This window comes from Orcinus orca, chromosome 2 (assembly GCF_937001465.1).
Source record: "Orcinus orca chromosome 2, mOrcOrc1.1, whole genome shotgun sequence".
NCBI classification, from domain to species: domain Eukaryota; kingdom Metazoa; phylum Chordata; class Mammalia; order Artiodactyla; family Delphinidae; genus Orcinus; species Orcinus orca.
In genome coordinates this window covers 158,835,775-158,843,811 of record NC_064560.1, presented here as the reverse complement: position 1 = coordinate 158,843,811, position 8,037 = coordinate 158,835,775, and the positions used below count along the sequence as shown (strand labels likewise).

The following is an 8,037-nucleotide window of genomic DNA, read 5'->3' as shown; positions in this document are numbered from 1 at the left end:
GTGAAGGAGACATTTATATTCAGTGGGAAGAAATAGGCAACAAAGAGTAAATAGGCAAATAGTTGCATCTTGTGGTAAAAAAAGAAAAAAAGACAATGGAAGTTTGAACTTTAGACCTATTATTGATACTTAAGGAATGACTTCCTGAATGGGTGATATTTAAACTGAAACTTGGGGTTGTTATCGAAATATAAACTTGGCTTGTTATGGGAACTGTCAGATCAGTGTGGCCTGTCATAGAGATTAAGTGGGGGAGAGTGACAGGAAGTGAAATCAGAGAGGTGGAAGTGGGATCAGACCTCGTAGTGGTTTGGATTTTAATCTGATTTTAAATGGAAAGCCATTTTTCCCCCCCTTTCCCCTGGAAAGCCATTTTTAACTGCTAAACACTTCAGTGTGTATTTCCCCAAAATCAAGAACATCATTTTACATATCCACAGTAAAACTATGAAAATTAGAAAATTAACAATACTTTTTTCTGATCTGCAGACTTCATTTAGATTTTGGCAAATCTCTCAGTAATGCCCTTCATAGCAAAAGAAAATCCAAGATCACACATTGCATTCAGTTGTCATGTCTCTAGTCTCCTTTAATCTGGAAAATTGTTTCTTAATATTTCTTTAGGTTTCATGGCATTAACACTTGAAGAATACAAAACATTTACTTTGTAGAATATTCTGCAGTTTAGGTTTGTGTGACTTTTTTCATGATTAGATTTGGGTGATGCATTCTTTGTCAGGAATGCCACAAAAGTAACCTTGTATTCATATTAGAATCTTATATTAGGAGGCACATGATGTCAGTTTGTTCCACTACAGATGATGTTAACTTTGATCACTTAAGATTTCTCCACTATAGTTTCAATTTTGCCCTTTGTAATTAATAAATATCTTGTGAAGAACCACCTTGAAACTATGTAAATATCCTGCAACTCCTTCACCTTTCACCCACTAATTATAGTATCCCATGATTCATATTTGAATCAATTATTATGATGATGGTTGCCAAATGGTGATTTTCTAATTCCGTCATTCCTTCCACAGTTAATGATTGGCTTTCTACCATGAGGTCATCAGCAGTTTTTTAAGCAGAATGATATGATCTAATTTATTTATTAAATGATCTCTCTTGCTTCTGTGTGAAGAATGATAAATACAGGGAAGAACAGAAGCACAGAGACTAGTTGGAAAGCTATTGCAGTCCGGTGGGCAAGCAGTAATGGAGAATGAGCAGAGTGGCGGCAGTGGAGGTGGAAATACGTGGATGGATTTTAGAAGTGTAGGGCTTGCTGAAAAATTAGATGTAGAAAGTGAGAGAGAAAGAGGAAATTCAATTGCTAATTTCTGCTAATGAAGCATTATAATCAAAGGTTAGTTTTTATTCTTGAACAAATGGATAAAGAAAGGATTTGGATATACTTGGAAGACTAGCCATTTAATTTGCCTAACCCTCACTGAAATATTCTAGTTGCAATTTTTTCATGAAGGGTCCTGAGTTAGTCCAGGGTAGGCCAAGAAAGTGCTGAAGAAAGCTGAAGAGTATAGTCCTAGGAGGGTTCACCTTGAAGGTAAACTACAAGTACTCCAAACTTGTTTAGGGATCCAGTTAAACTCTTAATTAACTTTCCTGCTTGTGTGTGATAAACACAATTTGAGTGTCTAATGCCTACTGTGTATTGATTAATAATTATGAATTTGGAACTGTTTCTGAACTCGATGAACTGCCTATTTGGGGGCTGGATTGTTGATATATCTCGTATCTTGGAAGAATACACTGAATTGTGGTCTAAGGTTCATGACTGTTTGCCTGATTCATTAGAAGACTTAAAAGGTGTGAGTATGGATGTGTTTGTTTTAATTACTTTAAATTACTTTAGAAGTAGTGCATATAAAATCGGTATGTAATCTACATGTCTTTCTTAGAGGGTGATAAGGTATTTTTGGTTATCAGAGTCTGGTTTATACTTCCATCTATTAGAATACATAACACAGTGCTTTGCACGTGATAGGTACTTAATAAATGTGTTGAAAATGCAAATAAATACAAATTCACTTCCCAGTTACATTCTGCCAAGTTATAAAATTGTCAAAATAAGCCAGAATTTGCAACTGCAGGAAAAAATGGTTGGTGAATAATTGCATTAATATTTCAAGCTTGGAAATTTTAAATATTCTACTTAAATCCTAGGTGCACTTTGAGGAATCTAAACATATTTTATGCCATACCTTATTATTATGTGTTAATTAAGCAGCTCGGAAATGTGATGCGCAATGTGTTTAACTTCTAAATACTGTGTTTTAGGGTTTCAGGGATAGTAACCTAAGGATTCTGTTACTCCCAGGTTTACAATTAGGCTTTAGCTTGCTGTTCTGAGCAGTAGGATAGACACCACTCCCATCACAGAAATCTGCAGAGTTCCTTATCTAGAGAACTTCACTAGTATCTCAGAATATATGTATTTCCATAGAAGATTATTCCATTGTCTCAGCTTGTCATAATTTGGTCAGAATCAGTTCTTCTCCTTTTCTTCTAGAAGTAACTTTCTTTGCCAGAAGACCCACAGTCTCTACAATCCTTTCCTCTCAGCTTGTCTCTTGAGATGGATGGTAATGACAACCTCTCAGGGTCCTATCTTTCAATTGTCAGGCAGTTACCGGAAAGAGGGCTTATTTTAACTGAACCAGTATCCCCTTCCTCAATTTAACTTTCCTTGACTAGATCCTATTAAAGGAAAATAGCTAAGCTCCATTTTTCTTCCGTGTGTGTAACTAACTTCATTAAAAACTTTGTTTTTTAATGCCGCGCCCAAAATTGTAGGAATCCATTATGCCATTTGATAGAAAGTGAACAGTCTTGATACGTGTTTATGTAAAGAAGATAACGTATTGGGCAGTAAATATTTTAAAACACTTCAGAGAAAGAGATTCAGTGATTCTGTAATGAGAAACGCGTGTTTTCAGTGCCTTTGGGATACACACGCACTAAAAAATATTAAATCTAAATACAATTAAAGAACTGTTTCAAAGAATTTAAGAAACGGATTTGGAGGTTATAGTATGACAAATTTTTTAATGTAAATAAAGAATTATAGGAAAACAAAAATCAAATGTAATTGAATTCTTCAAGAGAAGAAAAAAGAAAACTGGCACCCAAGTGCCCGGCTAGCTCAGTCGGTAGAGCATGGGACTCTTAATCCCAGGGTCGTGGGTTCGAGCCCCACGTTGGGCGCAAGACACCTTTTGTTATAGCACTTAATTTCCCTTGAATATTTTGAGGTCTCTCCACAGCACTGTAATTAAGGACGGTTTTGTTTGTTTTTTAAACCGGATTAATTTACGTACTGTCAATATTAACCAGATCTTCGGAAAAAAGACCAGTTTACAAACGAAACAGTTCTCAAACTGCGCTTGCGCACTTAAAAGCGCAAGTTTTTCTTGCTCTCCCGGATCCCTCGCCTACTTCCTCCGTAAAGCACAGAAGAAACTGAAAAGGCCACTGTTTAAAGTTGAAATTGATTTTTTGTGTTACTGTGCATACCTGCATTATTGCTGATAGAGGGCAGTGTTTTATTCTATCGGACCAAAATTATGAGCCTCAATATTGGCAGCTTTTCTAAAACAAGCGATCCTATGTAAAAGCAGTTACAGAGTCGGAGGACTTCAAAGAAAGTCCTTTCTTGTTTATTTTACTTTTTTTCTTCTCAATATAGGGCTTGTCCTGGGGTGGAGGTGGGGGAATGTCTTGTGGAGAAATACACAGTGAGAAATGTTTCCTTCTATTGTGAGATCTAGACAACTAGGGCACAATCAGGTTTTCTCCCATTGTTCGTGGGACTGTATTTGGAATCTAACCATACAGTTGGATAGGTATTAGGGAAATTAATATTCCGGTAGAGGGGAGGCTCTTTGAAACAGAAGCACAAAAGAACTGAGACGTGAAATTTCGAATAGGCAATTAGATATTGTGGGAGGCAGGACTTCCGCCTTTTTCGCCTCTTCACTGAGAACTTTGAAGTAATCAGGAAGAGAATGTCCACACCACAGCCAGGCACGTTCCAGGATCTCACTCACCCGACCCTGCAGGTGAACGACGCATGCTCCTACCTGAAGCACTAGTTCCTGTACTCGGCGTGTTACCCACTAGCTTTTCTCCTGCTAAACGACCCATTTGTCTCTCTCGGTTTTTCCCTTCAACGTACAAACATGCTGTTAATTCTCTATCTTAAAAGAAAACGAAAACTTTGACCTAGTTTCCCTGCAGGCTACCGTTCTACAGTATTTCTCTGTTCCTCTTTGGGGTAAGTTACCCCACAGTCGCCTAAGGTCACATTCCTCTCCTCCCATCTCTTAAACCTGACAATGCCCTTCAGCCAAAAAAAAAAAAAAAAAAAATCCCTTGCAGCGAGGGAGACCTGTGGGGTGTCTCAGTAAGAGGGAGTTACAAAGAACCTATTATAGGATTGGGGCTATAGTTGTGGAATTTTGCGGAGGGTCTAAGGAAGTGAGGGTTCCTTTTGCATTGGGTGTTCTCAGAAAGCAAGGGCAATTCTATCATCTAAATAAATCTTACCTATAGGGAAAACAGACTAAAGGAGGGATAAAGCTGAAACTGGTAAAGTCACTCATTTAGCAGGAGAGGATGATGTTTGGTGTTTTGAGTTGGACAGGGACCAACTTGTCTAAAGTGAATGGTTCTGTGAGATGCCAATTCCAAGTCCAGGCCTCCCCACTTGTGACAAACCCACTATAAATCAGGGGTTCTCACAATCTCTCCTGAGGTTTGTTAATTTCCTAGAATGGCTCACAGAACTCCGGAAAAGAGTTTACTTATTCCTGGTTTATTATAAATGATACAACTCAAGAGCAGCCAAATGGGAGAGATGCAGAGGGCAAGGTATGGGGAAGGAGCATGGAACTCCCACGTCCTCTCCTTGGCATGGCACTCTCCCAGCCCCTGAATATGTTTGCCATCCTGGAAGCTCTGTGAACCCTGTATTTTAGGGATTTTTATGGAGGCTTCATCACACAGGCATGATCAGTTATTGATCAGTTTCCAAGTTCTGTTTCTAATCATGACTTAGACTTTCTGGCGACCAGACCTCATCCAGAAATCATCCAGGAGCCCTCCAAGAGTTGCCTCATTAGAACAAGACACTCCTATTACTCAGGAAATTCCAAGGGATTTAGAAGCTCTGTGTAAGATGCTCCTAACACCCCCATCACGCAGGAATTGACAAGGATTTTAGGAGCTCTGTGTCAGAAACTAGGGGCAGACACCAAATATATATTTCTTATTATGTCACACTTGCCTAATTTGTCTTTGAGTTGCTATAAGCCCAACCACAATCACCCTAATTGGCAACTACCCCACCATCCACTTTATCCTACACTATTTTTTCTATAGAAGGTATCATCTTCTTTTATTATTACCTCTCTTCACTTTCACCCACACCCTTGGAATGTTGGTCCACAAAGGCATGATCTTTATCTTCGCTCACGAATGTATCTCAAGCACCTAAATTAGTATCTGGCAGATGTTCAGTAAGTATGCGTTGAATTAGTGAATTAAGAAGGGTGTATTAGTTTCCTAGGGCTGCCATAAACAAAGTACCCCAAACTGAGTTACTTAAAAGAAATGTATTGTCTCACAATTCTGGAGGCTAGAAGCTTGAAATCAAGGTGTAGGCAGAGTCATGCTCTCAAAGGCTGTCTTGAAGAATCTGTTCTTTGCTTCTTTCTGTTAGCTTTCTGCTGTCATCAGCTACCCTTGGTGTTCCTTGGTTTGCAGGTGCCTAACTCCAATCTCTGCCTCTGCTGTTACATCCTTTCTCCTTGTGTTTCTGTCTCACATGGCATTTTCCTTTTTGTATGAGGACACCAGTCACAGTGCCTGATTAGGACTCACCCTAATAACCCCATCTTAATTTGATTACATCTGCAAAGACTTTACTTCCAAGTAAGGCCACATTCATAGGTGTTAGGAGTTCGGACTTCAACATCTCTCTCTGGGGCATACAACTCAACCCCTAAAAGAGGGCTCCATTCCTTAACCTCAGCCACTGGGTGTCTGCCGCTTTATAGCTTTCTATAAAGCTATATTTCAGCTTATATTTTGTATTATTCAATAATGAAAATCTTCTAATAAATAATCCAAATTCTACAAAAGACAACTTTATGTTTACTACAAGAGATAATGTTAATAAAATACTGAATCCTTAAGACTGACAATGAGTACACCTATTCCTGGCCATCCCACTGGTGGGTTTCAAAGTTAAGAAATGGAGACTTTGTTCTTATGGAACTTATATTCCAGAAAGGAAGATAAAACCTGAATAGAAACAAATACAAGGTGAAATTGTAAGTGCCTCAGTTACAGATAATGTGCTTATGAGAGAGATCACTACCTTGGGGGAAAGGGTGCTGTGGAAAGCAGTAAGTCCCAGAGGGCAGAGGGGTCTCACTTTAGGAATGAATATATTGGGAAACTGGATGGTAAAACTGAATTTTCATAGTTTTATTCACTGGTTTAATATGGCTTTCAAGTTCTTTGTGATTTAATCCTAAATTATAATTTGCAATGCTTCATCTCAATGCTTTGTGTCGAGAATTCAGTTCACATAGCCTGGAGTAACCCCCAGTTATTGAAATTCTCCTCATCCTTCAGGAACAAGGTCAAAAGCCTCCTCTATGAAGGCTTCCTTGGCTCCCTGGTTAGAAACAACTACATCAGCAATAAGCAATTGATCCCTTTATGGCACACACCACACTGTTTATCATCACCTGTGTACACATCCACTTCTGCTAACCTGCAACCCCTCTAAGGGCAAAGGTCCATGTCTTCCTGTTGCAGCAGTTATAGAATCTAAAACTATACTAGGTACGCAGTAGAGAGTCAATAAATACTGAATGAATCTTAGTTTGGGGCTACTAAAGTAGAATTACATGGTGACAAAGTAGAGCTAGTAGTATTTTTTAAAGTAATACACACACACATACACACATGCACACACACACACAAATGAATCCTTTCCTATTCTTTTTTTTTAAATATATTTATTTTATTTTTGGCTGTGTTGGGTCTTCGTTGCTGTGCGCAGGCTCTCTCTAGTTGTGGCGAGCAGGGGCTACTCTTCGTTGCGGTGCCTGGGCTTCTCACTGCGGTGGCTTCTCTTGTTGCGAAGCACAGGCTCTAGGCACGCAGGCTTCAGTAGTTGTGGCTCGCGGGTTCTAGAGCGCAGGCTCAGTAGTTGTGGCGCACAGGCTTAGTTGTTCTGCAGCATGTGGGATCTTCCCAGACCAGGGCTCGAACCCGTGTCCCCTGCATTGGCAGGCGGATTCTCAACCACTGCGGCGCCAGGGAAGCCCCAATCCTTTCCTGTTCTTAATGCCAGGAACCAGCTCTTTCAAGTGTGACTTGGTGTTGGTATCTTCATACATAAATCATATAGCAAAAGTAGGAAGGATCCAGAAAAAGGACAATCAAAATGATTGAACTATGAGTAAAAATGGACTTGGGATATATAGTCTAGAAAATGTATAAATTCATAATCGGTCTTCAGGACTATGAGCATACATACGCATATATTTCCCATCTTCATAGGTATTTAGAAAGAATGAAACCAGCAAAATTCTCGTAAGAGGCAGTTCATTAAAAACAAAGGAAGAAAAACAAACAAAAATAAAAATTAAATAATGACTGAGTACATATTTCAAAGAACCCCTGCCTTAGAAGATAAAAAGCACAAAAGATTAAAGACATTATGAATACATGTTTATAAAGCAGTTTCATAAAAATGCATAAAATGAGTATCTCCGCATAAAAATGAAATATCTTTTTTCTTAGCAATTCATAAAATAAACTGTAAAGTTAAAAAGTGAACATTTCCCCATTTTCCTTACCAAATGCTTAACTATGCTACCCAACATTCTCAGCCCAAAAGTAGCATAATTATAACATGGACACAAACATCAAAACAAAAGGATTTTAAGACACAGACCCATGTTAATACTTGAAATAACTGGAAAAGGTAACATTATT

The 8,037-nt window shown here is 38.6% G+C and overlaps 1 non-coding gene across 1 annotated transcript; it reads left to right on the top strand.

Moving 5' to 3' along the window:
* Nucleotides 1-3,155: 3,155 nt before the first annotated feature.
* On the top strand, nucleotides 3,156-3,228 carry TRNAK-CUU (transfer RNA lysine (anticodon CUU)). The gene has a single exon. It is a non-coding gene; the product is annotated as a tRNA-Lys (tRNA).
* Nucleotides 3,229-8,037: the final 4,809 nt, after the last annotated feature.